General features: G+C 38.2%; 1 long non-coding RNA gene across 2 annotated transcripts in view; it reads left to right on the plus strand.

Annotated features, from left to right (window-relative positions):
- LOC147365722 (uncharacterized) overlaps positions 1-25,274 on the plus strand; it is a 36,336-nt gene that overhangs the window by 10,465 nt on the left and 597 nt on the right. For both annotated transcript variants that reach the window (XR_015132688.1, XR_015132686.1), the window contains 2 exons: positions 953-1,014; positions 8,541-8,791. This is a non-coding gene — a long non-coding RNA (uncharacterized LOC147365722). The remainder of the gene's footprint in view (positions 1-952; positions 1,015-8,540; positions 8,792-25,274) is intronic.

Below are 25,274 nucleotides of genomic sequence, written 5' to 3' on the forward strand. Positions count from 1 at the left end.
GACCTAAGTTTATTTGAAAAGTAATTCTAATACACTTCATTGTACTATGTCTAAACCTTACTATCCAGTAGCTATCTCCCTTCTTTCAGGAGCCACATCTCCATATAATTTTGGGAACCTTATTGTGAGCAGTCTGTTTCCTATTCTTTCTTGAGCATCATGGACAACTAACTGAAACCTGGACAACTGGCACTTGTGTTCTGTGACTTCAGCTATTGATTGGAGAGACACCAGCATATGTAAAAGTCAGATCACATTCTAACCACACTCAGAGTTCAGAAAGCTGACTTTCAATAGCACTGGCGTAAAAATGTTAGGAATTTACTGTCAGAATTATAGATTTTGTATCACTCTAATACTAAGCATGTATTCAGTGCCTGACCATTCATTAGATGGCCTTCAGGAAAATGAACTGCTCAAAGAAGAAAATAGTAAAAACACAGAAAAATGGAGACATAATTAACAAATCCCTAGTTTCAAGGCATTTAAAAATGTTAAATATTTCCTGCCAATTGACATTTTAGTTCAAGAACACTGGAAAGACCCATTATGCAAACAGATGTTCTGAGGTGGTAACTTTGTAAAAAGTTAATAGATAAGAAGAGGAAGTTTTATTCACTCAAATTACTTATTAACATTAATGGACAGATTCAAATAGTTTCAGTACGATTCTTATGACTTCAAGTGCCCCTTTTCTCTTCTAAAATAATTCCCCATCTTATCTATTATGTTAGCTAGCTATTTGTGGTGTCTTTAATACTTTGAAAACAAATTTATGCCTGTTGTGAACTGTAAACAACAAAATGGAGGCATTTATGTCAAAGGGAGCAAAACTGAAGCTAGAGCACCGTTACGGAGATAGAATTTGCACATGTCCATGAATGGGTCCAAAATAAACTTTTGACCTGGTCATCTTCAGGCTAATCTGGAGCTCATTTTCTTTACTCTCTAGGAATCACAGCTTAGCGGCCAGTCTGCTACTGATAAGTGACAGTATGCCTGCCAGCACCAATTGTAAGTTGGTAACCTTAAATGTAACCTCCTGTGTAGTTTTTTTGGAATGTTTTTCTCTGTTGTCCTTATAAACCTCTGACATTTTCTACTCCCTTCAGAGGAAATTTGAGTTGCTTCTTAAATGGTCCCTTCCAAATTGCAATTCTTAAGAACCCAAATAAATCCTTTATTCTTATTAGCAGTTTTCTATATATTTTTTTTAGTTGACAATACATGGTGTCAGAAGTGGGATACAAGGCAACCTATGTAGTCTCTGCTTGCTCACCACTGACCCCCAACCTCTGGCACTTCCAAGGATTCCAGTAAGGTATCTGCCATAATCCATTGTTCTCTATCATTTCCTTGGTGATCCCAGGACGTGGAATGAACCCTTTATCTTGGTAGAGATTCTGCTTTATTTGGGAATCCTCTGTACTGGCTTCTGTTTTAGGAACTTTGTTTCCCATTTTGGTCTGGTATTTAATTGCTCTTAGAAAAAGGGAAGTTCACTCTCTAAGGATAAGGCTATGGAGCGGCCTTCTTCTGGAACTCCTAATTGTTTTATGTATAAAAACTGTAGGCCTGTCTCCTATGAGTATCAGTCTCACTGGATTATGGTTAGTCAGAATGATTTACAATTGGCCAAATTTAGGCTCCTTGAAATTCTTAATTAGTTTATCAATACAGATGATTAGAAAAAGGTGTAAGATAAAGTGGCCTGAATGGGAAGCTTGTTTAAATTGGCATTTCGAGCCCTCTAAACAACTAGCAATTCCAAAATTGCTTCCCTCTAGGATATTGATTCCAAATTATCTAAGGCTGATTCTGAATTGTCTCAGTGATTGACTGAACTGAAAGAAACTTCTACATGTTCTCCCAGTGCTCCCCTGCTGCTCCTTTCTACTCCTGCCAGTGCTGCACCTGCCTTGGTCCTCTCAGCCCCTCCTCCCTCTAACCTTTTCTTGCCAAACTTCCCTTTCTTGTTACTCCTATCCAGATGATTCTGAAGCTATGCTAGACCCTCCTGTCCTAACCAAGCCAGCCCTAACCAGAATCACCAACTTGTTTCTTACATTGCCTGGACTAAAGCTGCTGCTGCTAAGTCGCTTCAGTCGTGTCCGACTCTGTGCGACCCCATAGACGGCAGCCCACCAGGCTCCCCCGTTCCTGGGATTCTCCAGGCAAGAACGCTGGAGTGGGTTGCCATTTCCTTCTCCAATGCATGAAAGTGAAAAGTGAAAGGGAAGTCGCTCAGTCATGTCTGACCCTTAGCAACCCCATGGAGTGCAGCCCACCAGGCTGATCCGTCCATGGGATTTTCCAGGCAAGAGCAATGGAGGACTAAAGCTGAGTTCCATGCAATTGCTGAGGACTTCCCAAACCCCAGTGCTTTTGATTCAGATGTTTTTCTTCTGTAGGCACAATCATATTCTAATATTTTAAAATGTATCTAACTTAAATTGTGGACAGTTGTTCTTGTCCAATACTTTTAAAACTGTAACTATAACTTGGGAACCTAACATGAATGGCCCATCAACCAAATCTTAAATGTCTCTGGGCATCAGTATTTATTTTCTCTTAAGGTTACCAAGGTCCAACCTCAGGAAGCAACTAAACCAGAATTGAAAAATGTCACGTTTTATATTTTAAGGGTACCATTCCCCAATATAAGGCAAATTCCTATGGTTAACCCTGGGTTATGGACATCTAAGTAACAAAGCCATACAAAATTTTGAGAACAGTTTAGCCATACAAAAATGAGCTCATCAAATAACACCTGACATCTTGGATGGGTACCACATATTTCTTAGTACATGTTGTTGGAAGGACCAATTTTATATGATGATCATTTGGATATTATACCTGAGAAAAAGAGGAATTCAAAGATAACATGCTAAGTTTTTAGCATGAGCAGCTTATTAATTGATGTGTCATTTATTAAATCAGAAAGCTGAAGGAAGAATGGGTTTTGAGGTTAGGATTGAGAATTTCTTTTACATAGCTTAAGTCTGAGATGCATTTTGAATATCTCAGTAGGTTCAAGTGTTGGGAGAGTGAGAACAAAATAAATTGGTGCTACAGATGTAAATTTTGGAGCCATCAGAAAATAGGTAGTATCTAAAGCCTTAAGATTTGATGACATCACTTAAGGAGTAAGAAAAAATAAGCTTAATGATTCAGCTCTGGATGCTTCCAGAAATTCTCATTCAAATAAAGGTGATAGATAGGAAATTGGTACTGAGGAGTAACTGATAAGGTAGGAGCAGATCTAAAGATGTGTGCAGTTCTGGAATACAAGTAAAAAGAGAATTTTGAGAAAGAGAGAATGATCAATGTGTCAAATGCTGCTGAGAAATCAAGGGAAGTGAGGACTGAGAATTATTCATTGATACTTGGCAAGATGCAAATCATGAGTGCTTTCACAGGGAAAATTATTTTATGGAGTGGTAAGGATGAAACTTTATTGGAAGGAATTAAAAACAGAATGAAAAGTAAGATAAATCAGAATATTCAGTTTTTTGGAATTTTGCCAGCCTGTTAACTGCCTTATACTTTACATTAACATTTATTTTATTCCTTACTTTACTTTCAGTTCATCATATGATCACAGTCTCTAACCAGTTTTAATTAGCTTGCTATCTTGCCTTTTCATCTGAATACCCAAAACCCCCCAAATCTTGTCCAATTTAACTGCCGTCTTTTTATTTCTGTATTCAGACAGATGAGCCCCACTGAAGGGAAATCACAGACTTACATAGGCTGGTGCCTTGAAAAATTTATATCATCAATACCATCTGTCATTTTCCCTGTGTTCTTCTAGTTATTTGTCTCTGCTATTCCACACATGTATAATTTACTTGGTGTACACATATTCTTTCCTTTTATAATCATCTCATAAGAAAGAAATGTCCCTTCTTACAATTTAATCTATTTCAGTCTTTCATAGCCATTCCTTCCACCTCCTCAGTAATCTTGCCCCGTTAATTATCTTTTTCCTATATCTTCAAAATCACTCTCCTCACTGGCTTTCTTCCATCATCATTTAAATATTCTAAGTTACTTTCCATCATAGACACAATATTTCACCATCTCTCTTTCTACTCCAGTTTTTCATTTGGCTCACAACAATGGCCAAATTTCTTTAAAGTATTTTCTCTACTCATGGGCATATTTTGCTCCCATTTCCTAGTCAGGGTTCTGGAGCTGTTTTCTGGAACCCACGTTCATTTTCAACACTCCATTGAAACTTTCTTGTGACTGTAACCAGCAAATTCACTAAATCCCATGAACACTTTGGAAACCTAATCCAACTTAAGATTTTCCCTATCATTTGACATTGTTGAATAGTTATTGAAATGTTCTCCTTCACTGGCTTTTATAATTCACACAGTTTGTTTTCTACCAATCTTTCTGGTTGCTCTAAGTAAACATCATAGCCAGCTCTTTTACCTTTAAAAAAAAATGTTACATGTCTATGTTTTATAGGGTTCCACATTTGTTTGCATTCCTTTATCCCTTTGTAAACTATTGCTCTATGATCTCATTAGCTCCCTGACTTTAATTATCATTTCAAGGCTAACTCACAAATGCATTTCCCCAGAAATGTACATCCAGTAGCTTCCTAGATATCTCTACTTGACTATTTCTCTGACAAATTAAGCTCAACAAGAACACTATCTTGTCTACTGAAACTCATCTCTCCTTCAAGGTCCTCTATGTCAGTCATTAGAGCCAGGATGCATCCAATTCTGCTTACTAAGGTAAATTGGGTTAAAATATATATATATATATATATATATATTCCTTTTGTTTATTCCCACACCAAATCAACCAAGTCCTATTGATTTTATTAATATAACACCTTTAAATCTCTTGGTTTATCCAGTTCTACCCACACCCTGTGAATCTACCCCAGTTGAAGAATGCTATTATCTCTCCCTTGGGTTTCTTCAACAGCTCTCTAACATGATTCCCTGCTTTCAGTATCAACCTTTCCATTTATTTGTCATGCCAGTATGATGCCATTACTCTACATTTCACTGTTTTTCTTTTTTTTTCTTGGTAAATGTCAAACCTATTTGGGCTTTATATATGCAGTTGGAAAGATATAAACATTTGAATGCAGAGTTCCAAAGAATAGCAAGAAGAGATAAGAAAGCCTTCTTCAGCGATCAATGCAAAGAAATAGAGGAAAACAACAGAATGGAAAAGACTAGGGATCTCTTCAAGAAAATCAGAGATACCAAAGGAACATTTCATGCAAAGATGAGCTCGATAAAGGACAGAAATGGTATGGACCTAACAGAAGCAGAAGATACTAAGAAGAGATGGCAAGAATACACAGAAGAACTATACAAAAAAGATCTTCACCACCCAGATAATTATGATGGTGTGATCACTGACCTAGAGCCAGACATCCTGGAATGTGAAGTCAAGTGGGCCTTAGAAAGCATCAAAGCTAGTGGAGGTGATGGAATTCCAGTTGAGCTATTCCAGATCCTAAAAGATGATGCTGTGAAAGTGCTGCACTCAATATGCCAGCAAATTTGGAAAACTCAGCAGTGGCCACAGGACTGGAAAAGGTCAGTTTTCATTCCAATCCCAAAGAAAGGCAATGCCAAAGAATGCTCAAACTACCACACAATTGCACTCATCTCACACGCTAGTAAAGTAATGCTCAAAATTCTCCAAGCCAGGCTTCAGCAATATGTGAACCGTGAACTTCCTGATGTTCAAGCTGGTTTTAGAAAAGGCAGAGGAACCAGAGATCAAATTGCCAACATCCGCTGGATCATAGAAAAGCAAGAGAGTTCCAGAAAAACATCTCTTTCTGCTTTATTGACTATGCCAAAGCCTTTGACTGTGTGGATCACAATAAACTGTGGAAAATTCTGAAAGAGATGGGAATACCAGACCACCTGACCTGCCTCTTGAGAAATCTGTATGCAGTTCAGGAAGCAACAGTTAGAACTGGACATGGAACAACAGACTGGTTCCAAATAGGAAAAGGAGTACGTCAAGGCTGTATATTGTCACCCTGCTTATTTAACTTATATGCAGAGTACATCATGAGAAACGCTGGACTGGAAGAAACACAAGCTGGAATCAAGATTGCCGGGAGAAATATCAATAACCTCAGATATGCAGATGACACCACCCTTATGGCAGAAAGTGAAGAGGAACTAAAAAGCCTCTTGATGAAAGTGAAAGTGGAGAGTGAAAAATTTGCCTTAAAGCTCAACATTCAGAAAACGAAGATCATGGCATCCGGTCCCATCACTTCATGGGAAATAGATGGGGAAACAGTGGAAACAGTGTCAGACTTTATTTTTCTGGGCTCCAGAATCACTGCAGATGCTGACTGCAGCCATGAAATTAAAATACACTTACTCCTTGGAAGTAAAGTTATGACCAACCTAGATAGCATATTCAAAAGCAGAGACATTACTTTGCCAACAAAGGTTTGTCTAGTCAAGGCTATGGTTTTTCCAGTGGTCATGTATGGATGTGAGAGTTGGACTGTGAAGAAGGCTGAGCACCGAAGAATTGATGCTTTTGAAGTGTGGTGTTGGAGAAGACTCTTGAGAGTCCCTTGGACTGCAAGGAGATCCAACCAGTCCATTCTGAAGGAATTCAGCCCTGGGATTTCTTTGGAAGGACTGATGCTAAAGCTGAAACTCCAGTACTTTGGCCACCTCATGTGAAGAGTTGACTCATTGGAAAAGACTCTGATGCTGGGAGGGATTGGGGGCAGGAGGAGAAGGGGACGACAGAGGATGAGATGACTGGATGGCATCACTGACTCGATGGACGTGAGTCTCGGTGAACTCCAGGAGTTGGTGATGGACAGGGAGGCCTGGCGTGCTGCGATTCATGGGGTGGCAAAGAGTCGGACACGACTGAGTGACTGATCTGATCTGATATGCAGTTGGGAGGGTGGGGGTGGAGAGTAGGGGTGGAGGTTAGGAATTGGCCTCCCCTCTTCATCTCTTATTCTTCCAGAATCTGGCCATATCTTACTTATCTTTGAAATTTGAGCTGAGATGTCATTATTCCCTGGGTATTTCTCACCTCTCAAAATCTGAATTTATTCCCTTCTTAGCACATATCATTTTGAACTGCATATAACTCATATATGATGAGTTTCTTCAGTCTGCTTGCAGTGATGTTATAATGACATTAGAATACATTTCTTGTTTCTGCCAAACACTGGTACCCGTAGAAACTCTTCTGCTCATTCTTTCATAAAGGAGTCAGTGCATCAATCAGCACAATTTTTTGGAAGGACCACTTAGAGGACAGGCAATACTTGAAGCCCTAGAAAGAGAAGTGAAGAATATGGAATGACTACAGGATTATGAGACACTCAATAAACACACAGACATACACATGATTTCAGGTACAGCTGAATGCTGAAAGCAAACAAGGAAAGTCAAACAAGAAAATATGGCAGATTAACTGGATTCTAAGGAGGAGAAGAGAGGGTGTTATTTTAGTTCAGAGAATTGTGAATTGAGACCTGAATGGTGAGGAGAGGGCAGCCATGCAATGATCTAGAGGAAAATTCCAAGCCAAAAATAACACACTAGTATCTTGATGTGGGGACAACGTAGACATATTTGAAGGTTGAAGTGAGGCTCTCATGACAGCAGCATTAGTCAGAGGGAAGAGGAGGGCAGAGAGGTGTTCAGGCCACGTCATGCAGAACCATATAGGCAGGGAAGCCTTATTCCGGTTGTGGTGACAAACCATCGAGTTTGGGCTGGACAGTAATCTAGTTTGATCTAGTTCATTAGCTCCTGCGGGGTAAGGGGACTCCCATGTTCTCCCACACTAATCTCTCCCGTATAGTCAATGTGTGGGTAAAGCTCTAAGTCTTTCCCAGGCTTCAAAATGAAACAGCTCAAAGACTGAACTTATTGGACTTTCTGATTGTTTCTCAAAAGCGGGTTCTTTTTTTTGTTATGTGTTAATAGGCTCCTGGAGAAGGCATTGGCACCCCACTCCAGTACACTTGCCTGGCAAATCCCATGGTTGGAGGAGCATGGAAGGCTGTAGTCCATGGGGTTGCTGAGGGTCGGACATGACTGAGCGACTTCCCTTTCACTTTTCACTTTCATGCACTGGAGAAGGAAATGGTAACCCACTCCAGTGTTCTTGCCTGAAGAATCCCAGGAACAGGGGAGCCTGGTGGGCTGCTGTCTGTGGGGTCACACAGAGTCGGACACGACTGAAGTGACTTAGCAGCCGCAATAGGCTCCTGACTTCCCGGATGGCTCTAGTGGTAAAGAACCCACCTGCCAGTACAGGAGACATAAGAGATTGTGGGTTCCATCCCTGGGTTGGTAACATCCCCTGGAGGAGGAAATGGCCACCCACTTCAGTATTCTTGCCTAGAGAATCCCATGGACAGAGCCCTTTAGGAGTGAATGTGGGGTAATGGCCCAGAGAACTGCACAGTTTCACCAGTGTTAGTCTAATGCCTCTTCAGAGGCCTTCATCTCTTTATAGCTGAAACTGTAACTTGTTCACCATTTTATCCCCAGGCCTATTCAGCACCTGAATAGGACTCAACTACTGTTTGTTGAGGGAAGGAGAATCTATGGAGACAGAATGGAAAAATTTAACATCAATCCAGAGGATGGTTGGATCATCATGGTGGCTCATATTTGTATGCCCCAGTGACCATCACCCGTTTTCTAGAAAGAGTGGTCCACAGTTCAGTGCTGTCTCCCAGCATTCAGCACAAATTATCTCCTTGAAAGATCTGAGCTTTCATTTTGTGAACCACAGCTAGGTGAGTACTCTCTTTTGCTTGTATGTACTTAGATCTCAATGCTGGGGGGGCAGGGGGAAAAGAAACCACAAACCCAGACCTAATTAAAATGAACTTGAAGACTGGATTGAAACGACATATTTTTTTTTCATTTGCATTTGGAAAAGCAAGTGACAGGATCTAGCATTCTAGGATAGGAAGGTGATTGACAGTAATGAGTAACAATTTGGAAAAGAGAAACATATTGCTAGAGTCACAAAACCTCTTACGCCCCAAACATTTTCCCTCTTTTAAAAATTGGCCCTCTTTGCATTATCTTTTTTTCGTCAGAAGAGTTGTAGCTGCCATTCTTAGCTCAGTTCCTTTTGCATTCATGCTCATGAAAAAACAAAACTGCAAAGCACAAAAGCTCTACGTTTATATGTTCAGATGGATGAAAGGCTGAAATCCCAAACACAGAAAGATATTGACAGCTCTGACAGATCCATCTCTAGCTTTAACAGTCAAAGATGGTTGCATGGAAACACTTACAGTCAAAAATAACTCCTTTTGTTACAAAAAAAAATAATGAGGAGGAGATGAATTGAAAGGCTTTGGGGCCCAACTGAGTATCACAAAGATTTTTCTAAAGTCTTGGACCTGACATTTTGTCTATTAATTTTCATTCTGAAATATTTCAAAATGAGCCTGAGAGAAATTTGCTTCTCAGGTTTCTAATTTAAGTTTAGAATAGAAAACTGTGACTTCCTCACAGTGGCACTTTAAAGCATTTATTTCTGATTTTTCCTACTGTGATTGATAGCCTGGGTCTTGCCTTCACTCCATCACCACCTCTATATGGAGTACTGAGTGTTTCATCTCCACTTTTCAGTGCCACCTTCTCAACTCTACTCTCATCATTGTCATGTAGAGAGTATTTCTGCAGTTGAACTCTCATTTTTTTTTTTACAGTGATTATTTATGCCACAGTTAGATTAAAACAGAAAGCAGAATGGCTAAAGACTTGATGGCAATTTTAAAAATTCTGAATGTAGGCTCAGGGTTATAGTTCTGTGAAACCATCAAACTGACTATTTAGAAAAGATATTTTAAAAGTAGTTGTTTAATGGAATTTTTTATGTTCTAGGGAGATATATTGGCAGCCTATAGCAAACTTTATTTCTCAAAAAGTTTGATGTGTTTGAAAAAATGGACATTGTCACAGCTTAAGAAGGATTGAAATTCAGCAGAACTCATTTTCCCCATATCTATAAATAACTGTTTATTGAAACTTACTCTCTTACAAATTCTATTTCCTTTCTACATACGAAGCTCTGCTTGAAATGTACCCATCTTTCATTAATATTCATTGGAATTATTTAGTTCCCTAATTTTTTTCTGTTCTTTCTTTCTTTTTTTCTTTCCTCAAAGCATACTATTGCACTTTGAGGGAACCAGGACTCATTAATTTTTGAGCTACCTTTGAAATTTAAGCTGTTTTGTGCACTTTTCCCAAACTGATACTGTGAATTCTTTTTGTCTGGCTCAAACTGAACTTACTTCAACAGAAGACAACTGTCTAAATGATGACATTTGGTTAATAATGAGTTAGCACTGCAGAAGGTAAATAACACCTGAGACCATATACACCCCACTGTAGCCCTCATCCTTACACACAAAAAAATACACGAAAAGTTATATAGTTCTAAGTTGCTTTAAAAGTGTAGCAATGTGCTATGGTATAATTTTCAAATTAGTTAATATAAATCTGTCTTTTTTTAATTCAACTATGTTTAGCAGATACTATGTTTACTCTAACCCTCACAGGAGTCCTAGAGCAGCATGAATTACAGTTGTCAGACAGAATCATTTGATAGGGAGAATTCTAGGAGAGTTTATTGGCTGATTGACACGCCCCACACCACAGGAATCACACTTAAGAAAAGAGAGGTTTCATGAAAATTTTATAGGGTCCCAATTATATTGATTTCCCTGATCTTCTTCCTTTTAATTACATCTGTCCTCTGAACACAGTATTCACAAACATAGGATGTGGAGGGCATATGCTCAGTAGAAGGAGTCAGAACCAGTATCACCCAGGGAAGATAGATGGCTGTCATGATCTGACTGCTTCACTACTATTGCAAAAGGGCAGGTGGGGTGTAGTTCTGTCTCTGAGTTTGGCTTCTCTGTCTGAACTGGGTTTGAACTCAGGCTTTGCCATGGACTGGTTGGATGACCTTGGGAAAATAAATACTTTCCTCTGTGCCAGAGGTTCCTTCTTAGTAAAAAAGGGATAATTATAGAGTCTATCTCATAGAGTTCTGTATGGATTAAATCAGTTAATATAAGTAAAAGCTCAAAACAGTGCCTGGTCTGTATTGATCCTGTCTTCATATTTGTTCTTTGTTATCGATCCTTTTGATATTTTCATTCATCTTGAATTTTTGCATTAAGTTTTTAATACATTAAAGGGATTTCCCTTGTGGCTAAGTGGTAGGGAATCTGCCTGCAATGCAGGAGATGTGGGCTTGATCCTGGGTCAGGAAGATCCCCTGCAGAAGGACATGGAAACCCACCCCAGTGTTCTTGCCTAGGAAAGGCCACTGACAGAGGAGCCTGGTGGACTACAGTCCATAGGGTCACAAAAGAGTAGGCAAGGACTGAGTGACTGAACAATAGCCATACATTAAAAGAGTATTTATTTATGGTTAGTGTCTTTTAAAGTTTGCACCCAAAGTGAGTGCCTTGCTCATCTCCTCTTATTCCTGCCCTGTCCTTAAATCATTGCCATTGCTACCTTTCCTTTTTTGAAATTTATTTTTAATTGGAGGAATTGTTTTGCCTTGTTGTGTTGGCTTCTGCCATACATCAACATGAATCAGCCATAGGTATACACATGTCCTCTCCCTCTTGAACCTCCTTCCTACCTCCCACTCCATCACGCCCTGCTAAGTTGTCACAGAGCCCCAGGCTGGGCTCCCTGCGTCATGCAGCAAATTCCCACTGGTTATCTATGTTACACATAGTAGTAGATATATTTCAATGCTACTGTCTGAATTCCTCTCCTCCCCCGACTCCTTGCCCACCAATTCATTCTCTACATCTGCAGCTCCACTCCTGCCCTGCAAATAGGTTCATCAGTACCATTTTTTTACATTCCATATAAATGCGTTAATATACTATGTATGTTTTTCTCTTTCTGACTTAACTTTACTCTGTATAGTAAGCTCTAGGTTCATCCACTTCAGTTCAACTGACTCAGATTCCTTCCTTTTTATGACAGAGTAATATTCCACTGTATACATGTACCACATCTTCTTTGTTCATTCATCTGTCCCTAGACATCTAGGTTGCTTCCGTGTACTGGCTACTGTAAATAGTGCTGCAATGAACATTGGGGTACACGTGTCTTTTTCAAGTATGCTTTTCTCAGGGTATATGCCCAGTAGTGGTATTCCTGGGTCATATGGTAGTTTTATTCCTAGTTTTTAAAGAAATTTCCAAACAGTTCTCCATAGTGGCTATATCAGTTTATATTCCAGCAACAGCACAAGACCATTGCTATCCTTCTTGTTGCCCCTGGTTTAACTTGAAAAATCCTCCTTTATTTTGTTTTAAATATTGCAATTATGAAACCTATAGTACATGTAGAAAAATATTTTTAAGACATGCATGTGATTCAACACAAAGCAAATAAATACTCATGCAGTGATCATGCAGATCAAAAAATAGAACATTGCCCGCATCTCATACCCCACCCCTCCACTGTCCATAGTTACCCTTTTCTCTTTCTAAAAGACTGACTCCTTCTACATGGTAATTGCTGCCTTGATTTATTTGACAGATGTCTGTCTAAACATGCATTCTTAAGTGTTACAATTTATACTTGCTTATTTTTAAAAAAAATTATACAAATAGAATACTATTTTCTGTCTGGCTTGTTTTACTCAACAGAAGCCTGTGAAATTTATCTATGATGTTGCGCTCGGTTGTAATTTGTTCAGTTTCCTTACTGAATTGTAATGCATTGTATAAATATACCACAGTTTTTCTGTTCTATGGTTCATGAGTATTCGGTTTGTTTTCAGTATTTGGCTATTACTAACAATACTGCTAAGACCACTTTTATAGAAATCCCTTGTGGCACATATGATATATGTGCTTGCCTTTATATTGGATATGTGCTTCAGATTAGAATTAGTAATAACACTGGTTTCCAAAAGTTATTTTATGAATTTTCACCTAATTAACTTATTTCTAATAGTTTATCTAGAGGTTATTTGTGTTTTCTATGTGCACCGTCATGTCAGCGATGATTAATAACAGCTGTATTTCTCCTTTCAAATCTTTTAACAGTTTACTTTTTGTTCCTTATTATTTATTATAAGCTCCAATACAATATTAAATAGAAATATTTGTGTTTTATTCCCACTTTTACAAGGAAAACTTTCAACATTTCACAATTAGATAAATTGGGTGCTCTAGGTTTTGTGTAATGGCCATTTATTCAATTAGAGAAGATTCCTTTATGATTCTTGAGGAGGGAAGGGATAGTTAGGGAGTTTGGGATTGACATGTACCAACTGCTGTATTTAAAATGGAAAATAAACAAGATCCTACTGTATAGCACAGGAAACTTTGCTCAATGTTATGTGGCAACCTGGATGATAGGGGAGTTTGGGGGAGAAGGGATACATGTATATGTATGACTGAGTCCCTTTGCTGTCCATCTGAAACTATTACAACATTGTTAATTGGTTATATTCCAATATAAAATTAAAAGTTTAAAAAAGTTAAAAACAAGATTTTTAATATTGTAAACACGTACACATATACCAAAAAATATTGTATTATGTAAAATATTTTTCTATATTTATATGGTCATATACTTTTTCTCTTTTGTTTGGTTATAAATTATATTAATGATTTTTTAATGTTAAGTCAAATTTATATTCCTGGAACCAATCTAAATTGGATATGGATGGATGTATTATCCTTTTATATATTGCTGGGATGGTTTACTAATTTTTATTTAGAATTTTCACATCTGTATTTATAAAGAAATTGGCTAACTTTTAATTTCTCTTTCCTGTAGTGTTCATGCCTGGTTTGATATCACGGTTATCATGAACTTTTTATGTGTAAAAATCACCTGTTAGTCTCAGCTGATGCATTTTTTAAGGTGAAATTCCTAGTTTTCTTTTGCTCTATTTAAAACTTCTTCCCCTTTTTATCTCTGGCTTTCCTGATGTGCCTGAGAGTGGTTTATTTATTTTTTCAGGAAATAACTTTTTATTTTATGTTGAACTATCATTGACTAACAATGTGGTAGTTTCAGGTGTACAGCAAAGGGATAGAGTTATACATATATCAATTCTTTTTCAACTTCTTTCCCCTTTTGGGTTGTTACATAATATTGAGCAGAGATCCCTGTGCTATGCAGTGGGTTCTGTTACTCAGCCAGTAAAGAGAGTGGTTTATTTGCATTCATTCTGCCTGAGGTTCTTCAAGCTTCTTGACTTTATGTCTTGATGACTTTCTTCTTCAAATCTGAGAAGTTATCAATTAGTCTCTCATAATCTTTTGAGAATTCTAATTATACATGTAATAGACATTCTTTCGATCATCTTTGTCTTGTACACCATCATTTCTGTTTTCTCCCACTTCAGTCTTTGCTTAATCTGCTCTAAAACCTGCTAAGTGAGTCTTTAATTTCAGTTATTGTATTTTTTCAGTTCTACGATTTCCATTTTCTTAGTTATTTGTTCTCCCTCGGAATTCTCCATCTTGTCTTTTGTGACCAGGAATATAGTAAGAAACAATTATCTTAAAGTCACTATCTGATATTTCTAATATCAGAGGATTTCAGAGTCCTTTACAAATGCCTGTTGTTTCTGCTTTTGCTGGTTCATGTTGTCTTTTGTCTTTTTGCCTGGGTGTTTTTAACTGTGTCTTTAAACCGTCTTTGCAAACAATTGGTAGAAATAATCTCCGCCCTAGGATATTACTTTCCTCCACAGAGGATTTATTATTATTATTATTACCATTATGACTTTGGCCAAATGTCTTGGGGAAATAGGCTTTCAGAATTACCTTAATATAATTTTTAGATTCAATATAATATGAGACTGAGCTGTAGTCCCTTTGGAAGCCTATCCTGGATTCAGTCTTTGCTGTTTTGGATTCACAGGTAGCGCCTTTCCGTGAGGGGTGTTCATCAGGTCTGTTTTCTTTTGTGAGAGCTCGTGCTCCAAATCTCTGTTCTCCTAGTGTGTGAAGACTGTCAAAAGTGGAGCTCAGCCTAACCTTCGGTTGCCCCCTCCGAAATAACAAATAATCTCAAGGAAAGAGATGCTCATCAGCTGAGCCTCTGTCCTCAACGGATCATACCAATCTGCATTGTTTTATTAGTTCTAAAATATAAACTTTTAAAAATATTTTGGCCAGCTTTTCTTGTTGTCTTGGTGAGAGAATTGGTACAAATTACCCCATTTGACATTTCTAGAAGTGGAATTGCTTTTCATATAAAAACCCATTATACCAAATAAGGAAAAAAAAAAAAAGGCACTGAAACTGAATCCAATTTCACGAGGCATGTTTGTTTAACAGTAATATTCTAATTCAATTAGGAAAGCCTTTCGACAAACACAAAACCATTCAAAATAATCCGGTCTTAAAAGGTTCAAGTAAATATTGGGAAAGAGATGTCATTTTATATTTTTAGCCCAAGTTCATTTTCAGTTCTATCTCACTATTTATATTATTTTCATTATGACTCATCAATGCCCTGATACTGTGCTAGGTGTTAGAGATACAGTATGGCTATGTGAGTAGGAGAGACAGAGTCCTTGCTCTAATGAACCTTAGAGAAAAGTGGAGAAGACAGCTAGAATTACACGAGGTAATCTGTGAAGCATGGTTCTTGCTATCTAATACACATTTAAATACTATCGCTATTAATACACACAGTCATTTCCCAACAGCCTGCAGTTCCTAGGCCTCTTCAGGCCTGCATCTCCTAGTGGGTGGATTTATGAGGGTGGGCAATATGTGCAAATAGATTAAGCAGTGGGGGCTTTATAGGTAGCTGTGTTTTTCGAGGAAACTTATTGGGACATAAAATGATGATGTTGACAAGAAGAGAGACAGTAAAAGTAAGCATTTTGGAGAAAAGGAGGAGAAGCCTTTCTAGAAAAAATTAATGAGAAGTAAGAGTGACAACTAGAACTCCTCCAGGCCTTGAGGGCCAAGAGAAAATATGACCCCTACTTGACAGACTAAGGGAGAAAATGTGTCTTCAAAGGAAAACCAGTCCTCAGGAAAGCACAAAGGTAAAGAGAATACCGAGAAGAGGGTGGGGATTTTGCTAAGGAGAGACTGCAGTTTTAAGATGTTATGATGGCACCTTTGCTGTGTGATTTTTCAAAAAAAAATGGAAACAATGAATTAGTCCTTGTTCCCTTCCAGACTATGCAAGACATTCTGGACCAGGGACAAACTATTTGTTACTTCTTTTTTCATCTTAAGGAGGTTATCTCTTCTCATCATTGTATGTTGAGTATAGATCATTTACATTTATTTTTAACTTTAGATTCATAATTACTAAAATAACACATGTCGACCAGGTCAAGAGTATTTCTCATCACTCGGAGATGAATCAAGTGACATGATTTTTGTTTAGAGGAAGAGGTGGGTGTATTTTTAGTTGTACATGGGGTACTTGTACATGGGGTACTTGTACATATGTATTGGTATACATATCTGGGAAGAAGTATGTATGACTCTGTGTGTGTGTGTGTGTGTGTGTGTGTGTGTAGTGATATTCACAATCAAGGAGACATCTGTCCCGGTCAGCTTAATATTCCTCACTGTCTTCTGACAATAGCATCATCCTCTCTGGGCACCTGTTCCTCTCTGCCCTCCCCTCTCCCTTGTCCTGGAGATTTCTGATGAGGCTCTCAATTACTGTACTGAGCCACTCCCCAGCCACAAAAGATTGGCTTGCAGCAATCAAAGTGTCCCACTCTCCTGGTCACAGAGATTAACTGAGGATGTGATTAGGCCAGATCAATGAGTTCTTCCCAGTAATATTTATATATACATATTGGGAAAAGGCAGCTGTCTCTTTCTTCTAGAGTTGTAATCTTAATTGACCTGAGTGAAGCAGGGGCTGTTTATATAGCCATGCCCACATGGAAAATGCCCACTTGATCACACAGAACATGTCTTTACAAAGTGAGAGATAATTAAGTAAATATATAGCAAAGAACAGAACTGAAAAATAAAGTACCGGTGATAGTGTCACATCCCTGGATTCAAAGATATTTAAAGCCATCTACCTCTTTTTAGGATTCAGGAGCCGTGCTGTGCTTAGCCTCCCAGTCGTGTCTGACCCTTTGCAACCCCATGAATTATAGCCCACCAGGCTACAAAGTCAGACTTTCCAACACTCGGTCCTTTCCTCTGTAAAATGACCAAATTAGCTTCATCTGTTTCTAAGATCCTTAAAACTATAAACTTACATGTCCTAGACACCACTAAACTAATCACACGTTGAAATAAGTGCCCCACCAGTGAATGAGGGTGTAATAATTTTTTTCTTCTAATAACATTTTTCTTTTCCATTCCTTTGCTTTTAAGCTTTCTGTTAAAAATAAAAAGTATGATGCTACCAGATTAATCTAGTGGAATGTAAATGCAATCAGTGACTAAATCAAATGTGTCTGTAGTCCACGACATTTCCAAAGCAAAAACAAAATTATATATCCTTCTAATTCGAACCAGCTGAAGTAACTGCTGATTTTTATAGTTCCAATGAGATAGTGAATTGTCAGAATTGGTTGTCTCTGCAGATTATAATTCTGAGCACTTATGTACAGCAGCCCCTAAATTTAGAGGTTCTTGAAGTTTGGCATTAGAAATGCCCCTATTAGTCTTTCCAGTGGGGTCTCAACCCTGAGAACCCATCCTTCTGAATCCCTTCCCAGATGCATGGCATGGCTGTTAAGTTCGTACTTCTCACTTGTGCTCTGTTGTATCCGACTCTTTTGGGGCCCCATGGACTATAGCCCACCAGGCTCCTCTGTCCATGGGATTTCCCAGGCAAGAATACAGAGTGGATTGCCATTTCCTACTCCAGGGGCTCTTCCCAACCCACGAATTGAACCTGCATTGGCAGGTGGATTCTTACCACTGTGCCACCTGGGAAGACGTCTAAGTTTATAGTCAGAGCCAACTAGGATAAACTGTAGTGGCTGCATGGAACGCTGCATGGGAGAAGGTTACAGGACTGTATGCAGGCTTGTAGAAAAAGATGCTCTAATAAATAAGCAAAGTGTACAAAATGGCACAGTTGTCGAAAAATGTGGCTTTTCCGACTCTGATGGGTATTGCCTTCCAATTGCTAACTTAATTTTGTATTCCAAATGTCATTTGCCTTTTAATAGAAAAGTTTCAAATTCAATTTTAAATGATAGGACTGAACCTTTGATTTGTATATAACAGGCTTTCCTACTGGGTGATACATTTTGGGACCAGGATACTCTCTACATTATTCTTCATATCCAATCATATATTCAGCTTACTGACTGTGCCAAGATAGTATGAATTTATATCCCCAGTGTCTTTCACAACTCCAGTTTGTCCCCAGCATGAAATACCACTTATATTGGTTTGAAATTCTGTTCTAAACTTAGAGCCCACGATTTCTGTGTGGGATGTAAAGTTGACAAAACACGTACTTTTTTCCTAATGCAAATCCTACATGCGTTGGCTTTCAGGTAGTCAGGCTGACACTGTTGGGGGCGTGTAAGACAGAAAATAACTCCTGTTAAATGAAAGGGTACAGAGTGAAGAAGGAGGAATGGATCTATTTTGTTAAATGGAATTTTTAGAGACCCAGAGCAAATGGTTCTGTTTTGTTTTGAAGGAGATTAAGGATAAAAATAAACTATTTAAAATGAGAACGAATACATACACGTTAGGATGTCAAGGAAAGCTGACAATCTGCTATTTGTGACAACATTTAATAATATTCAAATTAATTATAATATTGGAAATGGAAAACTCTGACTTCAAATGAATAATGAATAGCAAAACCAGACATGGCTCTGAGGTGAAATGTGATTTTCATGAGGATGGGAACATTTAACATTTATATAGCAGTTCATATTCTCAAAGTCATATATCAGTGACAACTGTAAAATACATCTTTAATTTGAATTGATGAAATACTCTGCAGGGGCACATTTGGATGGTAGTACTCCCCCTTTGTCAAGTAGAGAGAAAGAGAAGAGATTTGGATAAACAAATGCTAAAAGAAAACAAAAAAAAACTGCTTATAAAAATGGAAGTCAAATGTCCCAATATCGAGTCATTTGAAATGATTTAAATCTTGGTAGGTATGTCTTTGTAATTCATTCACATGCATATTCATAGTGTATCACAACTCTTCCTGTGTTTAGCTGTTAAGGGTAATCCACATCCTGAATGCAAAAAGATTGATTTATAAATATGTACGGTAATCCGTACACACTACTTAAAATAAAGGCCTTTTCAATCATATATTTTCTCCCAAACTGTCATCTCTCTATTGCTCTTTGTTTATCCTCGCCTTGGTTTAAGTTTAGCCAAAATTTTTCCTGAAGGCTACACTTGCCCAGAGATTTCAGGCCAGTTACCTACTTCTTTGCTCCGGTGCTCAGTCTATTAACATGTCTGTGGAGGACTCAAAAATAGGCCTGTGGCAGAGATTCAGTCCTAGGACTGGACTGGAGGACTGGAGGCCTAGTTGAGGCCAGCCGCAGTTCGCTCCCCTTACGGACAGGTATGACCAAGAATTACATTCTCACTGTGGAGTAGAAGCAGCGGTGCTCTATGCCACTTCCAGGCTTGACCCGTATAGCCTTGTAAACCTTTCCTGTCTTTGTCAACTGGCGGTGTGTTAGTCACTCAGTCGTGTCTCTTTGTGACCCCATAGACTGTAACCCACCAGGCTCCTCCTCTGTCCATGGAATTCTCCAGGCAAGAATGCTGGAGTGGGTTGCCATTCCCTTCTCCAGCCAACTGGAGAGGAGCCACATAAAGATAATAGAGCTGCCATCACCCTGAATCTGTAAATGGCCTCATGGTGAATAACTGCCCACTAACCTGTTAACCTGGAGAAGGCAATGGCAACCCACTCCATCACTCTTGCCTGGAAAATCCCATGGATGGAGAAGCCTGGTAGGCTGTAGTCCATGGGGTCGCAAAGAGTCGGACTTAACTGAGCGACTTTACTTTCACTTTTCACTTTCATGCATTGGAGAAGGAAATGGCAACCCACTCCAGCGTTCTTGCCTGGAGAATCCTAGGGACTGGGGAGCCTGGTGGGCTGTTATCTATGGGGTCGCACAGAGTCGGACACGACTGAAGCGACTTAGCAGCAGCAGCAGCAACCTGTTAACCTGAAAGGGATATGTTTTTATTTGTATGTTGGGGGAGGTAGGTGTATTTGGAGTTCTTTAGTTTTTGCCCCTTTGATTATGCTAAGTAATGTAAGTGGGTTTGTTACTGCAAGCTCATAGTCTCTAAGCCTCGGTGGCCTCTCAGTGGAACTCTGCATTTGCTTAAGAAGCTGCTTCTCTCTTTACTTCTGCAGCTTTGTGAAACTTTCAGAACTTTCTTCAAGATGTCATTCTAACCTCTAACCCTTTATTTCTCAGCAGATGACACTGACTCACAGAAACTAATGTCATCAGGCATGAATTCCTTTCCTTTTCCCCTTTCACAAGTCAAAATTATCCACATTTGTCCCATCTTAGTTCTTTTTACTAAGAATTTTATTTCTCTTCAGAAATACTCTCCACATGAGCTCTATCTTTACCCTTCCATTTGCTTGACGCTTTCTCTAAATTCCTTCCCTTTCCTCTCTCCTAGATCATTAATCTCTCCCTCATTCCTATATTCCTTCCTATAAAGGAAAACATGGTCAAGGTTTTCTTAATCTTAAAAAATTTGCTGTACCTGGTATGTGCTAAGTCGCTTCAGTTATGTCCAACTCTTTGCCACCCTATGGACAGTAGCCTAATTCCTAATCCGTCTCACTCCTTAGCTTTTCACATAAGCTTCCTTGAAGTATATTCCAAGTTCTCTCTTCCATTTTTATGATTTCTCATTTGCCTCATATTCTTTAATCTGGCTTCTACTTCTAAGGCTGTCTTGAAATTGTCTTAAGGAAACTGTAGTCATCACTGTTGTTGAATCCAGTATTTCCAGAAGATAAATTTGATTATTTCCTGTTTTTGCTTGAAATACTTCAGTGTCATCCTAAATTAGAGTTAAGTCCAAAAATCTTAGTTTGACTTATAAGGCACTTAAGTATCGGATTCTTTTTTATTCTCTTGTTTCTTATGGAGCTCTCTTCCAAGTACCCTGTGACCAAACCTTACTGAACTATTTAAAGTTCAAAAAGTTGGCTTAAAGCTCAACATTCAGAAAACGAAGATCATGGCATCCAGTCCCATCACTTCATGGGAAATAGATGGGGAAACAGTGGAAACAGTGTCAGACTTTATTTTTCTGGGCTCCAAAATCACTGCAGATGGTGACTGCAGCCATGAAATTAAAAGACGCTTACTCCTTGGAAGGAAAGTTATGACCAACCTAGATAGCATATTCAAAAGCAGAGACATTACTTTGCCAGCAAAGGTTCATCTAGTCAAGGCTATGGTTTTTCCTGTGGTCATGTATGGATGTGAGAGTTGGACTGTGAAGAAGGCTGAGCGCCGAAGAATTGATGCTTTTGAAGTGTGGTGTTGGAGAAGACTCTTGAGAGTCCCTTGGACTGCAAGGAGATCCAACCAGTCCATTCCGAAGGAGATCAGCCCTGGGATTTCTTTGGAAGGAATGATGCTAAAGCTGCAATTCCAGTACTTTGGCCACCTCATGCGAAGAGTTGACTCATTGGAAAAGACTCTGATGCTGGGAGGGATTGGGGGCAGGAGGAGAAAGGGACGACAGAGGATGAGATGGCTGGATGGCATCACTTACTGGATGGACGTGAGTCTCGGTGAACTCCAGGAGTTGGTGATGGACAGGGAGGCCATGGCGTGCTGCAATTCATGGGGTCACAAAGAGTCCGACATGACTGAGCGACTGATCTGATCTGATCTGATGCTTAAACCTTTATAATTCTTTGATAGTTAGTTCCTTTATTTGGCAAGTGTGTCCTCAATCGGTCATTTAAGTAATTTCTTACACTTTAAGACCCAATTCTAGTATTTCTTTCTCTTAAAGCCTTTCCTGTTGCATTAAAACTCCTTTCCTGTCATTCAGTGCACAGTGTTTCTGTACTTAGGACTAACCAGGCTGCATTTAATTTTTGGTATAACTTTTTTTCACTCTTCTAGTAGACTGTGAGTTCCTTGAAAACAAAATCTTGTACTACTTATCCTGATATCACTAAAACCTGGCCTAGTGCTGAGGGCAGAGTAAAGAGTGTGTATGTGAGAGAGAAAAAGAGGGACACACACACACACACACACAGAAAACATAATGGAATGAATATGTTATTTGCTTACTTATAGGCAGGCTTCCAAAGTTAGTCCTTTAGTTGGTATTCATTTGTGATAAGCAGGTATAACAGATTATATCATTGATAAAGCAAAGCATCAAAATGTAAAACACAAAATGATTATATTGTGAGCTTCTTGAAAATTAGCAAATAGAAATATCCATTTATATTAATTTTAGAGAAAAATTTGTGTCTAAGAACTAGGCAGCAAACAATTTATCTTTTATAAGAAACTATTTAGGCTTTTATAAGAAAACAAAAAAGCACAAACCATAAATTCCCTTTGAGTAGTAACCAGGACCACAGAGTGAAGATCGTGTGGGACAGACTCCAGAGCGGTGAACAAAAATCTGAATTATGGACTCCACAGGGGCACATACTACCGGATATTGCCAGTCCTCATGAAGAGGACAGTGATAGTGGAAAGAAGCTGGCTCTTCAGAGAAAGGAATCTTTAAGAAGAAAGAGCATCCGCTGCCTTTCTTAATTGAAGGCTGGATTGACATGGGCAGGCTTCTGAGGGAAATGTTTGCCAATGTCAAATGTGTGTGAAGCCTGATACTGGAGACTCAGCTACTCATGAGTCAGAGTTAAACGGAGGAAAGTTTTTAATTGCACTGGAATGCCTTCTGTCATTTGAAACGAGCTGGATTGCACCATTTCTAAATAATCAGTTGGTAAGCCAAACCTATGGAGTGACTTTCAACCTTTGGTTAAAGAAATGAGCACAGACCATTTAGAGAAAGTAAGGAGGACAGAATGCGATTTTTCCATGACACAAATAGAACACAAACAATTTAAAATAAAGTGAACAGCAGAGCTGAGATGAAGTAAGATTAATGAACTAGTAGTTAAATTGAGGCTTTTCCTGTGATTCTGAAGACTAAGTTTATAAAGTGAGCCTCATTTCTAGGTTATATGTTGGGATTACAGGTCAGATGAAAGCAAATGCAATCAAATGTTCCCCAAGTTCACATTCAGTGTTCTTCTTTTCTTCTGTATTTCTTCATTCTAAAGTTTAATAAGCCAATCCTTTATATACCTAATTTGTTTTTGCCATATTTATTCACCTGTGAAGCTAAAAGTAAAGGATTTCTCTTGTATATTTGCCCCCTAAGCTACTTCAACCACGGCAGAGCTTGCAGTTTGTTAGCTAATATATAAAGCTGTCTTATATTATGACATTCTGTCCCCCACCTTCACTCCTTTTTTTCCCCAAGCAATCTAGTTGGTTATTTATTTTTGCCTTCTATTAAAATTAATCTGAAAACTTATAAAAGTAACATCTATCATTATTTTAAGATTAAGTAATGAGCACTTTCTATCCTAATTAAATACACATAAATTTACTCCCACTATGTATAAACATATAATATTATATAAATTTTAATTATTTTTCTTCTGTTTAACACCAATTTAAGTATGGGGTTTTCAAGGGTAAGCTGTTCATATCTGTAAATTAATAAACAGAAGATCTTAAGAAGTGACTCTAACTTTACTTTTTCTCAAATATCCCTAGTCCTTAAGAAATAGGTGACTGGTGATAACTAGCTACTTACTTCCATTTATATCTCTATTCACTACTGAACAAGGCAATGTAGTATGATCTTTAAATAATTAATTTTTAAAAATGAAATTGTTTTTTGATTTTTTTTTGGTGGAAACCAAAAGTCATAAAAAAAATCTCTCTTTGCCTTCTGACTCTTTTTTATATTCTAAAATTCAGCATAGATGAAAATATCTTGCTCAGAGTCGACTACAGAGTATGTCTTACCGATTGTTAGTTTATGATAACAGCTGACAGAGCAGCTAGATTTTTTTTTAATGCTCTAAGAATGAATATTTTTGGCTGCTAACTTGAATATTGAGAATATCTAGTGAAAATCACAAGGGGTAATAATCAATATAATCAGGTTGGAGATGCAGCTTGGACTAAATGAAGCATTTTCTAGGAGAAAAAACTTTTCATGGTTTGCCACTGACTTATTGAAGACCAGATCAGTTAATAATGCATATAGGAAGAAGTGTGCTTATATGCAAAACCAAAATAAGCTTATTTGTGCTGATCCTACAGTAATGAAAAATGTGAAAGTACATCAGAAGCTATCACTGAAAGAAGCGAGAATCCTCACATTTAGGTCATGTTGAAAGATCCCAGTAAATTGGTGAGATCCCGTTAAAGCGAATACTTGTTAAAAATGAGAAAAAAAAATGAAGAAAAGCAAATGTATTGTTTGTAATATTTTGTTCTTTGAATGTCCTGAAGAATGAGATGTGTATCTTTAGAAGAATGTCAGTTGCTTTGTTTTGGAAAGCTTTTCTGAGTTCCATTTGAAACTCAAAGACATATTTTATGAATTGGGTTTCAAATAAGTGGAAAAAGTTCTAGTAACTTTTCAAAGTGAGAAATATACTGAGTTCTCATGTTAATATTCTAAGAAAATTCATCAACTCTTCCAATAAATGGGTTAAAAAAACTTATTATCCCATAAGCATGTTTAGCTAGAGTATTTTTACTCTTCTTTTTGTTTCTAGTAGGACATGAAATTAGTGATAGGGAATTTAAGAGTAACATCAATCACTGATCTTGCACTATAGTCTTGTTTGAACATTTTAATGTAAATTCTTAATGAGTTACATAAGGAATTACTATTTTATCAGTTAACTACAGTGAAAGACTACAAAAGTGATTGACAAATGGAAATTCAAAGCACGGTGCTTTATTCAAGTTAGAAGCAGCATTGTGATAATGGAGATGCCTTTGGGGGCAAAGTGAGGAGGGCTCTGCTTTTAGGCTACCTCCTCCCCACTGTAGAAGATAGACACTAACCCAGTGTTCTACAGAAGTGCTGGAAGGAGTTTGCATCTTCCTGTCCATTTTTGTTGTTGTCGTTGTTTACTAACTAAGTCTTGTCCGACTCTTTTGTGACCCCATGGACTGTAGCCTGCCAGGCTCCCCTGTCCATGGGA

Source organism: Bos grunniens, chromosome 9 (genome assembly GCF_055505025.1).
Source record: "Bos grunniens cultivar Pamir isolate PY7600 chromosome 9, Bosgru_T2T1.0, whole genome shotgun sequence".
Classification (NCBI taxonomy): domain Eukaryota; kingdom Metazoa; phylum Chordata; class Mammalia; order Artiodactyla; family Bovidae; genus Bos; species Bos grunniens.